General features: G+C 46.1%; 1 protein-coding gene across 1 annotated transcript in view; it reads right to left on the reverse strand.

Moving 5' to 3' along the window:
• Nucleotides 1-17369, reverse strand: part of LOC126252464 (protein SOX-15-like) — a 299474-nt gene that overhangs the window by 62817 nt on the left and 219288 nt on the right. The gene's annotated exons all lie outside the window — the stretch shown is intronic.

Genomic DNA, 17369 nt, shown 5'->3' on the forward strand with positions numbered 1-17369 from the left:
AAAACGTTCATCTGCAACCTTTTTTTTCTTTTTTTTTTCTAAACCGACCTATTCTGAAAATCAATGTCGTGTGCATGTGTCCCTCGAACCTAGGTCCATGCTTTCATTTGAACCTATGATATTCAAAGTCAAGCTTCTGTTTGTTGAGGGGCTTTATCAGAATCCTAAATACGGAAAAAGTATAAAAAATCTGTACCAAAACACGTTTATTCTCATCCCAATGAAAAACAGGAAATATCACATACAAATTTTCCATATGAATGTGGCTTGGACATATCACATACCAACGACGAACTGTGTTTTATATATGAGTACAGGGTGTGCGAAGAGTCCCCCTGACACCTAATATCGGATGTTAATTGATTTGATTTGTTTTAGCACAATTACTTACTTACGTTTTAAATGTCTAATATATCTGTGTGTTCCCGACCATGCTGTAAGCAGACTTACACGCAGCTCCATGTTCTTCTTGACATGCTTCTGAGCGTGTCCGGTGATATAGTCCGAAATGCAGCCTCAACAGTATCGCGCCGGTCTTCGTTTGTAGCGTAATAACATTCAGATAAGCCGGCCGGTATGGCCGAGTGGTTCTAGACGCTTCAGTCTGGAACCGCGCGACCACTACGGTCGCAGGTTCGAATCCTGCCTCGGGCATGGACGTGTGTGATGTCCTCAGGCTAGTTAGGTTTAAGTAGTTCAAAGCTCTAGGGGACTGATGACCTCAGATGTTAAGTCCCATAGTGCTCAAAGCCATTTGAACCATTTGAATGTTCAGATACATGCGCCTTAATGACTTCCCATAACGAGTTTTCAGGTTCGTGGCCTTTTCAAGGGAGCTGGTGTTGCTGACGAAACGCGACCTGTCCACCTTCCTCGAAGTTTTTCATCTAGGAACTCACTCTCTGCAAGAGCGTAGTAAGGAGGGCTCCTTCTTTCTGCACCCATATGCGTTCTTTGAGGCCCTTTTGCTCAACTTGAGGTATTAGTAATGTTTGTAACACGTGCAAATAATTTGCACCACTCATAGTCCCTTCAAAAAAGTACTTAAGGCGGGTTCCTATCCAACCCAACGGTGTAATGAGTATTCTCTTTGGCCCAAACGATAATATTTATAGCACGTGAGCTGAGATAAATGGTACATTCATCTGAAAACATTATGTTGGTGCGGTTCCCTGCATTTGGAAATTGAGTTAACAAAGCATGGTATGCTAAAACGAGCTCATTCCGGTCTGTATCCGAATACTCCTTTACTAACGTCGGTCGAAAAGTCTGACTTTCAGGTCTTTCTTCACGTGATCTCGCCTTGTTCTCTTCGTTATACCGACTTCCGAAGCACATTTACGTGTCGACTTAGTAGGAGATTGTTCAATCGAAGCAGAGACCCCGCCGCATGTTTCTTCTCGTGTCTTCTTCTTCCTTCTACTCCGTTGTTTGTCTTTAATGCTGCCAAAACAAATGCAAGTCTTTCCCAATTCAGGAGTGCTGCCGTTCGCGGTGGAGCCTTATTAAATCTTTGCTGGAATGCTTCGATAATCCGTCTCATTGTCTGCCCTGTGTGTTGCAGTTCGTGCACCCACACACTCGTCACTAAGCGCTCCTCAACAGTGTAACTATGACTGCTTACGGGTACAAATCAAAGTCAACTACGAGTGCAACTGCGAAAACATGTACCACATGAATTCCAACTATTGATTAGAATTAACGTAGCTACCAACCTCCACAATAACATTTGATAATAAGCAGGAGTGACAGGGGTATGAGAACTTCTCGCCCACCCTGTGCATCCTACTAACCACGATGATGTGGAAATCCCCATAACTACTGAGGCGTAACAAATTTTTCAAAAACAGTATCTTAAAATTTGTGAAAAAACATCATATTCGCCATTGAGTGTATAAATCATTTATTTTCACTATTGCAGTTTCGATTTCAGGACCATTATCAAGCGCAAAAGCTAAAAAGTAAAGAACGGAATGTCACAAACGGTCTGAAAGGCTTGTAAGTGTGTTGCAGGATAGGTTGTGCTCAGAAATAACCGTAAAATGTAAACTTTCATGGCCGGAAATATCACAATTAATAATATTTTCAGGGCTATTATGTCGTTGTCGAATGGATTTCGCTTTAAAATCCGACGTTTCGTCCCCATCTGCCGAGGATATTTTCAGGGGGGATCGTAGCTTTTTATTAACTGTGAGAAATAACTGTTAAGAAAAAAATTCGATACGTGCGCCGTTTCCGCCTTAATTAGCACTGACGTTAGATACTCGGGTCGTTGCGAGCGTAATTTCAAAGTACGGTAATGAACAGACATCTGCGGATCTGTGAGTTACCACTTGTTCAGATGATCACTACCAGTTGAAATGCACGATTTTCGGGTGTCATAAATTTAAGCTAGGTGAACAAAAGTTGCATTTGTTCTGTTCGTGGAAACCAAACGAAGAACATGTTCATCAACACTGTTTCTGACAGGCTACTTGAATCTGTGCGCAACGACCTGATTGGCTAACTTCAATACTAAGTAAATTGGAAAAGGCACAACTTATCGAATTTTCTCTTCACAATTATTTGTCAGCACAGCCTGCAGTGCAACACCCTTATAACCTTTACAGACTTTTTGTGACCATCCTGTATAGGGTGATTCAGAAAGGAGTTTACATCACTTAGATATGGAATTTCATTGAGACGATTTAGACACGTGGTTAAGGTACCACTTTGTAATAAAATATTTCAAGTTTCTTTCACTTGTTGTAATACCGAATTCCGCCTCTAGGAACTGAAGAAAGTTGAAAATCAAATAGGCCAACTTCATGGGACCTGGTCATACCGGTCGCGCTTTTTGATGAAAGAATACAACAACTAACCTCCTAGTAGATCTGCAAGTTATTCCTGGCGTCAGTATTGTGTTCACACTGGTCGCAGAATTCCTCATAACAGATCTCCAAGTCGCTGACGAGTTTCCGAGGCTGTCGTCGAACGAATAAGGGAGAGTGTTTCGTTTGCAGTCCCAGCAAATTAACGCATCGTATGTCACGAGAGTTTGAACTTGCTCAACCAACTATCTGGAGAGTGTTACGAAAATGATTGCACCTGAAATCACACGGACTGACATCGCAGAAGTGACGCCAGACATGCTGAATAAAGTGAGACAACAAATTGACATCAGATGGGACGTTAGAAGTATGAACAATGACAGGCACATTCGACCAAAGTGAAAGTTAACGTGAAACTGAGGGTACAGGATGAAACTTGCAGTATTTTGCTACACGGTAACATCTCTACTGTCTGTATAAGCATTCTACATGAAATTCTGCATGTAAGCAAATTTGTAAAGTCCTTTTAGAATCACTGTCGCATATGTATGAGCACCCAAATCATAGTAAGTTCCTTAGGACAGATAACGTTTGCACTAGTACACCAGTCTGTTATAAATAAATTTCCTATCCCGTCCTCTTGCACCGCATGACTATCATTACATGCGGTATTCTCTCATCAAATGTAAAATGATGTTATGATAAACGATTAGAATTGTTCTCGCTGGAATCGACTATCTCTAACGATAGCAAAGAAAATACGACCTGAAAATGTCCCTTCGTTCCAACTGCCTCAATTGGCTTTTATGTTAAGGATCTTGACGTTTGTAATGGTATTTTATAATCTATATCAGCTTACATGAACGTAGCATCGCGCTCGTTTAATGTTGCTGTATTCTTACAGTTAAAATGCAGAGATAGACGATGACGTGTATACATGCCGGGAATTCTTGATGTTTGATACGCTCTGAGGTTCAATGTAAGTGATGTGTTATTTCTGTCGTTTTTGTAATGTTCTAGTGCACAGAAGTCAAATTAGTGCCGTTCTGAATATACATGCTATATTTTTAATTTTTAGCTTTTGCAGTATACTACTTGATGATGGCCTTAAGGCCGAAACTGCGATAGTGAAAAAATTTCTATAGTCAGCTGTGAGTATGACGTCCTTTAGAAATTTCCATACGACTATGAACCCCAGTCAAGAGAAATTTACCAATTATAATGTTTACGGGGGCAAAGTTATTCGCTTTAGATGTTCTTGAAACCGAGAAGATGCTGATTTGATATAATTTTCAAGAAACAGAGATACAGAACCAGCTATAAATTCCCGCCGCCCTCCTTGATCACTCACAGCCTTCTACACTCCTGGAAATTGAAATAAGAACACCGTGAATTCATTGTCCCAGGAAGGGGAAACTTTATTGACACATTCCTGGGGTCAGATACATCACATGATCACACTGACAGAACCACAGGCACATAGACACAGGCAACAGAGAATGCACAATGTCGGCACTAGTACAGTGTATATCCACCTTTCGCAGCAATGCAGGCTGCTATTCTCCCATGGAGACGATCGTAGAGATGCTGGATGTAGTTCAAATGGTTCAAATGGCTCCGAGCACTATGGGACTCAACTGCTGTGGTCATAAGTCCCCTAGAACTTAGAACTACTTAAACCTAACTAACCTAAGGACAGCACACAACACCCAGCCATCACGAGGCAGAGAAAATCCCTGACACCGCCGGGAATGGAACCCGGGAACCCGGGCGTGGGAAGCGAGAACGCTACCGCACGACCACGAGATGCGGGCTCTGGATGTAGTCCTGTGGAACGACTTGCCATGCTATTTCCACCTGGCGCCTCAGTTGGACCAGCGTTCGTGCTGGACGTGCAGACCGCGTGAGACGACGCTTCATCCAGTCCCAAACATGCTCAATGGGGGACAGATCCGGAGATCTTGCTGGCCAGGGTAGTTGACTTACACCTTCTAGAGCACGTTGGGTGGCACGGGATACATGCGGACGTGCATTGTCCTGTTGGAACAGCAAGTTCCCTTGCCGGTCTAGGAATGGTAGAACGATGGGTTCGATGACGGTTTGGATGTACCGTGCACTATTCAGTGTCCCCTCGACGATCACCAGTGGTGTACGGCCAGTGTAGGAGATCGCTCCCCACACCATGATGCCGGGTGTTGGCCCTGTGTGCCTCGGTCGTATGCAGTCCTGATTGTGGCGCTCACCTGCACGGCGCCAAACACGCATACGACCATCATTGGCACCAAGGCAGAAGCGACTCTCATCGCTGAAGACGACACGTCTCCATTCGTCCCTCCATTCACGCCTGTCGCGACACCACTGGAGGCGGGCTGCACGATGTTGGGGCGTGAGCGGAAGACGGCCTAACGGTGTGCGGGACCGTAGCCCAGCTTCATGGAGACGGTTGCGAATGGTCCTCGCCGATACCCCAGGAGCAACAGTGTCCCTAATTTGCTGGGAAGTGGCGGTGCGGTCCCCTACGACACTGCGTAGGATCCTACGGTCTTGGCGTGCATCCGTGCGTCGCTGCGGTCCGGTCCCAGGTCGACGGGCACGTGCACCTTCCGCCGACCACTGGCGACAACATCGATGTACTGTGGAGACCTCACGCCCCACGTGTTGAGCAATTCGGCGGTACGTCCACCCGGCCTCCCGCATGCCCACTATACGCCCTCGCTCAAAGTCCGTCAACTGCACATACGGTTCACGTCCACGCTGTCGCGGCATGCTACCAGTGTTAAAGACTGCGATGGAGCTCCGTATGCCACGGCATACTGGCTGACACTGACGGCGGCGGTGCACAAATGCTGCGCAGCTAGCGCCATTCGACGGCCAACACCGCGGTTCCTGGTGTGTCCGCTGTGCCGTGCGTGTGATCATTGCTTGTACAGCCCTCTCGCAGTGTCCGGAGCAAGTATGGTGGGTCTGACACACCGGTGTCAATGTGTTCTTTTTTCCATTTCCAGGAGTGTATATATAGTGCGCGTGGTCCGTAAGATTTTTCTCCAAGTTCTGAAAGCTTCTCGCTTAGATGGTAGCAGTAGACAGATATGGGACATACCTGTCTCAGTGCTCAAAACTGCGAACTACTTTATTGGGACGTACAGCATGTGCCACACCAGACACGGAAAGGTTAACGAGCGTAAAGCAAAAACAAAACTAAATAACTTGCTACTGAAGTTTCATATCCTTCTACGTGCTTTGACGTTGAAACACTGACAGAAATGAAATAAAAGTTAATTAGAAGGGATTAAAATTCAAGCTGAAGGGATGACAATGACAAGATTCGCTGGTAACATTGCAATACTCAGTGAAAGTGAGAAAGAATTAAAGGCTCTTTAGAACAGACCGTACCCCATGCGCAGTGAATATGGATGCAGAATGAACCAAAGATAATGTAACTAATCGGGAGTGGCGGAAATGAGATAAGCCCCAAACTGGGGCCGCGTCGTAGACGAAGGGAAGGAGTTGTGCTACATTGCAAGCAGAACAATGCAACTGACTATGGATGAAGGATATGAGAAACAAAGAAGCACAGGCCATGCTGTCTTCATCTTGATCAACCCCGATGCAGAGGGCGTTCACCTCTTGCCTTGACCAGCACATTTTTCACATCTCTTCTTCTTCTCTCTCTTGTGTCTTTGTCCCGTATCAGCGCGTGGTCCGCGTGGTTGTTGACGAATTAGGCACGGTGGCCAGATGTCTTTCCTGTCGCCACCTCATTTCCGTGAACCCCCTGCCCCCCGCCCCCACCTCCCTCGGGACGAGATATTCGTGTAACTCAGGCGGGACTTGGCTGCCAGCCTGGTATTCACCTACTGGGATGGGGGAAACCGTCTAAAAACCACTTCCAAGCTGGCCGGCACACCGACCTCCGTCGCTAACCAACCGGGCGGATTCAGTCCGCGGCCAGCGCTCCTCCTCGTCCTGGAAGGCGCGCTTGAACGCGTGCGGTTACGCAGGAGGGTATTCTTCAGATCTCTTCCCCATCGAAAATCTCTAATTTGCTGAGAGACTGACACACCATCACTTGTTACTCACTACAATCGATAAAATTTGGGGTAGGGTCGAAGCAGCATGATATCACGTACAGGTATCTGTCATCCAGACCAGTTCAATGCGACACCTATCATCGTTACCAGCTACTATTCTTACCAAAGACGGCATCCGTCCTTACTAAATTTAACGCTCTGTATACTCTCAGATCACTCACAGGTTTAACTGGCACGCATGCTACAGCATGCGCTACCAATATATTCCGAAACGCTGCGCATAAAAACATTTTTTTTTCATATTTGGTGTTTATTCGTGACCGAAAGGTAGGGCCAAGTGTTTTGGGTAACCCTTAGGCTAGGCGCCATTTGTATACCCGACAGAAGGATCGTCTTATTGTAACTATCCTGTAGTACAGGGTTGAAGTTAGAATATTACACAATTCCTCCAGCTTAGGCAAATGGAGCAAATCAGTTTGTTCTTTTTCCGTTAGATATAGCCTACAGTCTACCTTAAAGGGCTTATGAAGGCATCATTTAGTTCAAGGGCGGTTCCCGAGAAAACCCGAAAAAAGGATTTTTCACCATTTCTTCGCCGTCAGCGGCGGATATCTAAATACCCAACCGCAAAAAATTGCTTAAATTTTAACGGTATACTCTTTAGGCATTTATTTAGAAGTTCCATCTTCCCATTTTCAAAAATCGTCGTCCGTTACCGAGAAACACCCTAAAAAATGGTTTTTGGGTACCAAAACCAAGACAGTGATGCGCAGTATATTCCAAATATCCAGATCTAGAATAACTTTGAAAATTTTCTTGATATCTTTACCTGCTTCCAAGATACAGGGGTTCGAAGTTACCCTACTTGGACACGTAAACTACGCACGTAAAATGAGTTGTGAAGCGAAACCATTGTTTATAAAGTGACATAGGATGGATAAATATACTATTCTCTCTGTTTTGATCAGAAGGGTTCTTGGCACCCTGAGTTGTTATACTAAATCACATGCAAAATTTTTGTGTACCCAAGATCTTGTCCGAGGTGTAAAATTAGTTCTGCGTTATTTTAATTTCATATAAAAACTTTGTGTTCTGCCTTACGGGAGGTTTTGTCGTGGGGGAAGCCTCGTCAGAGAGGTCCACCGCATGAGTGTCTGGGGAAGTGATTCCACTGGTGGTTTCCCGTTGCCTTCCACTGATGATGATGAAATGATAATGAGGACAACACAACACCCAGTCCCTGAGCGGAGAAAATCTCCGAGCTAGCCGGGAATCGAACCCGGGCCCCTTGGCTTGACAGACGCCGCGCTGACCACTCAGTTATCGGGGCGGACTTAATTTCATATACGAGTAAGTAAAATATCAAAATTTTACTGTCCCGTAAAACTCTTTTCATACGTCTGACATAATTTTATGTAGTAGGGAAAAGATGAGAAACAGCAAGAAAATGCGAATATGCTCCTCTTTATTAAGATACTCTTAGTGAAAAGTGGGGTCCATCTGCCTCGTTCTACCTTCCTCAGCGCCTTTAAAATTTTTCGCAAAAGTATTGACGAGCGAGCACAACCGCGCTTTTTTATGCTGAGAGAGAAGGAGACAGTGTCAGTGGAAAAGAGACGGAGAAGAATAAATACCGGAAGATAGTGGACAGTGACTACGTACAGTAAGAGTGAGGGAGAAAACGGCAGTGTGAGCGAAAGATAGGGGACGCATTGGCAGTGGAACGTAGTAGACAGAGAATAGCGCTAGGAAAGGAGTGAAGAAGACAGTACCAGTGGGAGAGGAATAAAGAGAAGCAGAAAGTGTAAGTGAATGAGTCAATGATAATGGGAGACAGAGTCTGTGACAACGACGAAAAGGAAGAGAGAGGCAGTGGTAGGGAGAAGAGAGAGCAGCAGTGGGAAGGAACGATTGATAGAGTAGCAGTAAGAGACAGTAAGAGGGAGACAGTGGCAGAGAGAGAAGACAGTGATAGTACGACATTAACTGTGACATAGGAGGCACGAAGAGACGATGACAGTGAGTTGGGCTGAAGGAATGAGAGAGAATGGGCAAGTGGGAGTGGACAGATATGAGCGACTTAACAGCGATGGACTAGTGGGCGTGATCGAGTTACAGTGGAAGTGAGAGGTGAGTTGCCTATTAAAAAGAGAGCGAGTATGTTCTCATGCCAAAATTAGTTGACAAATTTATAAAGGTGCTGAGGAAGATAGAATGAGGTAGATGGTACCCCACCTTTTAGACCGAGTGTCTCAAAACACTATGATATCAGCCTTTTTAGCGCTACGATACGAGCGTTTTTCTGCTGGTCGTGTATTGTTCTTACTGTACTGTAGGCGCACAATAAATGAAATTCCATTATTTGCTATTTTTCTTGTTGTTAGAAATTTCGATGTGCCTTCCTGGTGTACGAGGGGTGCGAGACGGCAGGGAGTCAGGTGCCGGCAGGTGTGGCATAAACTCGGTGCGCCGCGGCACAGGCGCGGCAGGGCGCGGGTCGCAGATCTGCGCGCGAGGAATCTGCAGCTGCCTGGCCACCTGGCGCCCCGGCGATACGCCCACAATGAGCCTCTGTTGCGACTTGCGTAACCCCCCTCCCCGGAGGCGCCGGCGCGTGCCGGCCGCGTGTCGCGTGCTTTGCTCCACCAGCCCCCCAGCGTCTCCGTCGCACCTAGTACAGCAGGCCCCACTCTCGATATGTCTCACTGTCTCGCGGACTAATGGTAGACTTCTTACAGCGCAACCCAGGGTGATGATCAGTTGAAGTAGAAGTAGTAACGAGCGGCAGTTCTCTTTCGTGTTAATTACTAATACAACGCCATCTGTAAATCTGGTTCTTGTAGCTGCACACTTGTCCTTGGCACTCGCGTTAGAGGTGGCCGTTTCGTTTCCTGGCGGTAGACGTAGCTTTCAACGCCGTTCTCTAACTGACAGTGGGACGGTAGGTGGGGGCGAAAAATTTCTGATCGTTGGACTTCCTGCGCCTGTCTCGAGTTCAAAGCTCTCCGCACTAATGCAGTGCAATGGTATGTGCCATCAAGACTCAGACCAAGGGTGGTATGTAAACTTTCTTACACCCTTTTCCCCCTTAACATTACACTTCTATTTTTCTCGGCATAACACTGACTGAAATATGTTGCCGGACGGAGTGGCCGAGCGGTTCTAGGCGCTACAGTCTGGAACTGCGCGACCGCTACGGTCGCAGGTCTAATCCTGCCTCGGGCATGGATGTGTGTGATGTCCTTAGGTTAGTTAGGTTTAAGTAGTTCTAAGTTCTATGGGACTGATGATCTCAGAAGTTAAGTCCCATAGTGCTCAGAGCCATTTGAACCATTTTTTGAAATATGTTCATATAATTGAAAATTTATGTTAAAATATGTCATAAAGGTGAACATAAAGGTTTCGTTCGAAGGCCTTGCAGTCCAAAATCAGTACGCCAAACAAAAAAGCATCGCCGTGTGCGTTGAGGCAATCATCCCATGGGCCTACCAGGTTGAAGATACCCGTTTCATTAAACACCCCGTCCTGCTGCGTGATAAAGTCCGCAACTGTCTGGTGTACTACTTCGCCCGACAGGAATCGAAGACCCTTCAAAGCCTTTTGTAAGGGCCCGAAGGTGTGTTAATCGCATGGGGAGAGATCAGGACTACGGGGAGAGTGCACAAGTGTCTCTCAACTGCGTTGGCGTAATTTCTGCTTCATAACATCTGCACTATGGGGAAGAGTCTTATCTTGAAACAGTTGCACCCTTTGTCGCTGTTTTCCCCGGACGTGTTGCTTTTATTGCACGCTGTAATTTCTTCATCGTTGCACAGTACCATTCCCCAGTGGTAGAGACACCAAGATCCTTTAAATCAATAAGCAATAGGCCCTTCTCTGGACGTGTTGCTTTAATTGCACGCCGTAATTTATTCAGCGTTGCACAGTACCGTTCCCCAGCGGTAGAGACACCAAGTTCCTTGAAATCAATAAGCAATAGGCCCTTCTCTGGACGTGTTACTTTAATTGCACGCCGTAATTTCTTCATTGTTGCACAGTACCATTCCCCAGTGGTAGAGACACCAAGATCCTTTAAATCAATAAGCAATAGGCCCTTCTCTGGACGTGTTACTTTAATTGCACGCCGTAATTTCTTCATCGTTGCACAGTACCATTCCCCAGTGGTATAGACACCAAGTTCCTTGAAATCAATAAGCAATAGGCCCTTCTCTGGACTTGTTGCTTTAATTGCACGCCGTAACTTCTTCAGCGTTGCACAGTGCCGTTCCCCAGTGGTAGAGACACCAAGTTCCTTGAAATAAATAATCAATAGGCCCTTCCCCAGACGTGTTACTTTAATTGTACGCCGTAATTTCTTCAGCGTTGCACAGTACCGTTCCCAATGGTGGAGACACCAAGTTCCTTGAAACTAGTAAGCAATGGGCCCTGGTGATCAATCGATCGGCGTCTTGTATCGAATCACGACCAGTGCGGATCTCAGCGCACCATTCCACAACAGGCGTTCTTCATTCTCTTTGGATGTCCACCGGCTTTTGCCCTTCGGCAGCAAACAGCACCTTGGTCGTGTTTGAACGCATTTGGTAACAACGTCGCCATAGTTCGTGTTTCCGCATTTACTTCACGCAAGTCGATAAGACACGCATGTCACACTATACCCTAGCCTTCATGGCGGTGCTTATCTACCACACGGGAGTCGCACTACGTTATATATACGCTGCAACAACGGCCTCAATTGGAAACTTTTTAATCACCCGTTATAATAAGTGAAACGTGAATGATGAACAGCCTAGTCAAGAAAAGAATAGAACCTTTTGAAATTTGCTGCTACAGAAGACGCTGAAAATTAGATGGGTAGATCAGATAATTAGCTAAAATGTAATCACTCGAAAGGGATAAAATAAATCTATGCCAAAAGAAGGAATCGGTTAATAGAACTTACTCTGAGATATCTAGAAATTGTGGCAGTGGAAGGGAGTGCAGGGGCTTAGACTGTAAAGGGAGACAAAGGTTTGACTACACTAACCAGGTCGAAATATATGTAGGTTGCAGTAGATATACAGAGCTGAGCCTTGCACGAGAGAGCTTCATCAAACCAGTGCTCCGACTGAAGAAAACATCAACAAACAACTCGTATGTACAATTCGTTATGTAACATTTGGTCTGTTTTGTAATCTAAACAACAGGCTAAAATAAAACAGTGAACAAACAAATAAAATGTACTGGGTTCGAACCTCTCTGCGGCGGCTTGTGGAGCGAGGGTATCTGATACTTTTGATACTGATGGCGTCTTTAAGACGGGTGACTCGACGTATGCCTCTGAATGTCTGTCGTAAAATGGTTTATCTGTTAGATGTTTACGAAATGGAGTTATATAGTATACTTAAACACGTTCCCCCTGAAGTGCATGGTCTGAAGGTACACTCATATTCACTTCCTAATTCGAGGTAAATCTCAGTTTATAAAGGGGTTGGTATTCTTCCTACTTGAGAACAGTTTCTTAGCCATGAGGCTGCTTGAGGTTCGACATTAACATGTAACTTCCGCCTCTCTGGCCAAGGACAAGTCAGTCAGGACCGACCGACCGCCGTGTCATTGTCAGCCAATGGCGTCTTTTGGATGTGATATGGAGGGGCGTGAGATCAGAACACCTCTCTTCCTGCCGCTGTCATCTTTGCAGCTCTCGAAGCCGCTAATTCGCACTCAAGTAACTCCTCAAGGGGCATCACGAGGTATAGCGGACCGCGTTCCAGTTCTCCTGGGAATACCGAGAATTGAACGCAGGTCCTTCCCAATGGCAACCCTGTATGCTGATCCCTCAGCTGAGGAGGCGAACTCGATCCATTTTCCTGCACATTAATTCCGATTCTTTGTGGTGAACATTAAGTAGCATGGCATCTGGTTGTTCAACGTAATGAAAGACAATTCCATTTCCCGCTTTCTCTGTGTTACTATCGCAGTCATACACTTCATACGATCAGCTGATTTCGGCGTTATGCCTTTTTGAAGTGCTTACGTGTAAGAGGTACATTTGTCATTTAGCTATGGAGGGTGTCCCAGAAATGCTGCAACAAACTTCGAGGATTTTTAGAGGGTATCTTGAGGAACAAAACGAGGAAGGCGTTTCCGTAAACGTCATTCAACGATATTATCGGGCATGGAAGCTATAGGCATAAAACGTGACTTTGCACACTGATGGATCGTAGGCGGAACGTCTCGCAATGTTGTTCGTTATTCGGTGATCGTGACTGAATGCCAAGATAGCCAGTGGAGAAGATGGAGCTATCTGCTGCGAAGACTGGCGTTGTTTCCTGTGAACGGGATACTCTGTTACCTGGATGAGTGGCGGTTTCGGACACGGGTTTCCATCTGCAGTTTATACACTCCTGGAAATTGAAATAAGAACACCGTGAATTCATTGTCCCAGGAAGGGGAAACTTTATTGACACATTCCTGGGGTCAGATACAACACATGATCACACTGACAGAACCACAGGCACATAGACACAGGCAACAGAGCATGCACAATGTCGGCACTAGTACAGTGTATATCCACCTTTCGCAGCAATGCAGGCTGCTATTCTCCCATGGAGACGATCGTAGAGATGCTGGATGTAGTCCTGTGGAACGGCTTGCCATGCCCTTTCCACCTGGCGCCTCAGTTGGACCAGCGTTCGTGCTGGACGTGCAGACCGCGTGAGACGACGCTTCATCCAGTCCCAAACATGCTCAATGGGGGACAGATCCGGAGATCTTGCTGGCCAGGGTAGTTGACTTACACCTTCTAGAGCACGTTGGGTGGCACGGGATACATGCGGACGTGCATTGTCCTGTTGGAACAGCAAGTTCCCTTGCCGGTCTAGGAATGGTAGAACGATGGGTTCGATGACGGTTTGGATGTACCGTGCACTATTCAGTGTCCCCTCGACGATCACCAGTGGTGTACGGCCAGTGTAGGAGATCGCTCCCCACACCATGATGCCGGGTGTTGGCCCTGTGTGCCTCGGTCGTATGCAGTCCTGATTGTGGCGCTCACCTGCACGGCGCCAAACACGCATACGACCATCATTGGCACCAAGGCAGAAGCGACTCTCATCGCTGAAGACGACACGTCTCCATTCGTCCCTCCATTCACGCCTGTCGCGACACCACTGGAGGCGGGCTGCACGATGTTGGGGCGTGAGCGGAAGACGGCCTAACGGTGTGCGGGACCGTAGCCCAGCTTCATGGAGACGGTTGCGAATGGTCCTCGCCGATACCCCAGGAGCAACAGTGTCCCTAATTTGCTGGGAAGTGGCGGTGCGGTCCCCTACGGCACTGCGTAGGATCCTACGGTCTTGGCGTGCATCCGTGCGTCGCTGCGGTCCGGTCCCAGGTCGACGGGCACGTGCACCTTCCGCCGACCACTGGCGACAACATCGATGTACTGTGGAGACCTCACGCCCCACGTGTTGAGCAATTCGGCGGTACGTCCACCCGGCCTCCCGCATGCCCACTATACGCCCTCGCTCAAAGTCCGTCAACTGCACATACGGTTCACGTCCACGATGTCGCGGCATGCTACCAGTGTTAAAGACTGCGATGGAGCTCCGTATGCCACGGCAAACTGGCTGACACTGACGGCGGCGGTGCATAAATGCTGCGCAGCTAGCGCCATTCGACGGCCAACACCGCGGTTCCTGGTGTGTCCGCTGTGCCGTGTGTGTGATCATTGCTTGTACAGCCCTCTCGCAGTGTCCGGAGCAAGTATGGTGGGTCTGACACACCGGTGTCAATGTGTTCTTTTTTCCATTTCCAGGAGTGTATTTCTCCTGGAACCCTCTGAAACCTCGAATATTTTTTGATATATAGGAGAAAAATAAACTGCAGGTGGAAACCCATGTCCGAAACCGTCATCCTCCGAGACAACAAAACATCGCACTCATAGGAAACAAGGGATGTCTACGCAGCTGATAGCTTCATTTCATCCCACTGGCGATCGTGGCAATCAGTCGCGATTACCGCATAATGAACAACATTGTGAAACATCCTGTCTACGATTCGTAATAGAGCCGAACTGGAAAATGGAATTGGTCATTTAGGAAATTGTCGCTATGACTCCCGATATGAAGAAGCTTATTACAGCGTAATTCCAAAGGTTCTCAGTTCGAATAGCCCATAAAAATATCTGTTTGAAATATAAATCCTTTTCGCTCACAATAATCGTCAGCAAATCACTTTCCCAAAACTCACTGACGGTACACATCATAATTTTTACGCGGAAAAGCGGGTAAGTTCCTGTCCAACTAAAAGAAATTGGCACTAACATATCAGTTATGTACATTATAATAACACTCAGTTGTACTATTCGATAGTCTAACTGAATTCGAATGTACCATAGCCACAAAAGTTCGTTCCAGGTCTGATTGTGTGTATTTTATTGCCATCAAGAGATAGAGGAAGTAATAATTAAACTTAATAAATTAAAACCGAAGTCATTACATGGTGTTAAATTAAGCCACCCGTGACTTACGCCAAAATTACGTTTTATGCTACGGACTAGCCCCAATAACGATAATAATTTGTAATTAAGACTACACTTCTGTACCCAGTATCGAAAGTAAAGAATATTAATAGCTGCAGGGAAAAAGAGTATAGGTGTTACAATTCAACCGCAAACTAAAGCGAAAACTTTCCGATATTCATTGTCTGCAGGAAACGTGAATATCACCGGGTTGAATAGAATATTAAAGAATGGAATGTGAGGAACACAGAATGAAATGTATTCACATCTTATGTAATCACTAACTTTCTCCTCTGACTGCGAAAGTATTTTGCTGACGCCAACCTACACAGGGAAAAATTATAATAGTAATAAAATAAAAGAAATTAGAGTTCGCACGGAAAAATTGAAATGTTCGTATTTCTCAAGTGCACTTCGGGAGTGGAACGGTAGAGAAATAGTTCGATGAACCCTTTTCCAGGCACTTAAATGTGAATTGCAGAATAGACTTATAATATGTAGGTATTCTTGAAGCGTTTGTTCTGTTGCAGAAAGGTGACAAGATATTGAAAATAATTCTTCAGCGACTCAATAGAAAATACTGCATTAACATTAATCAGGTCCTTATAAGTAGTTCGCCGGTTATGACAGTAAGTACGTAAAAAGAAGAAAATACCTTGTTATATACCTTATGGATTCCAAATAACGACCTAAAGAAAAGCATGTTCCTCCCGAGACGATTTGTGTCTCGTACTCAGTAATTTGTAAGGAAATGGAGAGTCCTTTTTTTCCTGGTCCAAACGTAATGTACTAGTAGTGAAATATCTTTCAAACATTATGATGAAATAATGCGTGGTAATCACGATTTTCCTGAACCAAGTGAGAGAGTATGTCCAGCTAAAGCAACACTAGAATCTGGCAAAAATTGTTTCGTTATTGTTGAATAACGCCTACCTCTAAAAGACACGGGTAGCTGTTGGCTCTGCCACTACCCCCAAGTACCACTCCCACCTCTAGCATCGCGTGACCTGGCACCATGAATCTACCAGTGTTTTCACAGTTGAAGAGGACATGAAGCATATTAAGTTGGATAAAATAGCCAAAGCAGCGAGTGAAATGGAACTTACTTTGCAGATCAGTCTCCAGGATTATTCCTGTACAGGTTCAAGGGTTTGAACTGTGTTGGAGTGATGCTGCTTATTTAGAATATTTTTCGTTAAAATCCTGTTCATTGACACCCTCGTGATTAGAAGTTGTTATCACATTAAGAACGCCTGGGAAATAATTCGTGGGGTGCGGAAGAAGGCTGAGTAAATTTGTTTTAGCGTTCATCACAGCAGAGGCCGATCGATATTTTTGGGGTCACGGAGACGCTGAGACAGATAAGCGGAAAACGCCAGCGGAAGTGAGGCGGGACATGATATATCGTCAGAGCGGCCGTATTACCGGGCCAGCGGGCGCCCTTTATCTGTACCAATATTTGAGGCGCACAACGACGGCACCGGCACCGCGGGCGCACCGTCCACACGTGGCGAGTGCCGCCTCCTCGACGCAGACTTCGAGCCTCTGGACTGCACCTTCTCCCTCTCCCTCCTCTTCTCCCTCTCATTCTTACTCTCACTTTCGTTCTCCTTCTCCCTCCCCCTCTCCCTCTCACTGTCAGTCTCATTCACACTCTCACTTTCATTCTGATCCTCACTCTCCCTCCCCTTCTTCCTCTCATTCTCTCTCACTTTCATTCTCCTTCTCTGTCCCCCTCTCCCTCTCGCTCTCAGTCTCATTCTCCCTCTCAATTTCATTCTCATCCTCATTCTCCCTCCCCTTCACCCTCTCATTCTCACTCTCACTTTCATTCTCCTTCTCCCTCCCCCTCTCGCTCTCACTTTCAGTCTCATTCTCACTCTCACTTTATTCTGATCCTCACTCTCCCTCCCCTTCTCCCTCTCATCCTCACTCTCACTTTCATTCTCCTTTCCCTCCCCCTCTCCCTCTCACTCTCAGTTTCATTCTCACTCTCAGTTTCATTCTCATCCTCATTCTCCCTCTCCC

Source organism: Schistocerca nitens, chromosome 4 (assembly GCF_023898315.1).
Source record: "Schistocerca nitens isolate TAMUIC-IGC-003100 chromosome 4, iqSchNite1.1, whole genome shotgun sequence".
Taxonomy (NCBI): domain Eukaryota; kingdom Metazoa; phylum Arthropoda; class Insecta; order Orthoptera; family Acrididae; genus Schistocerca; species Schistocerca nitens.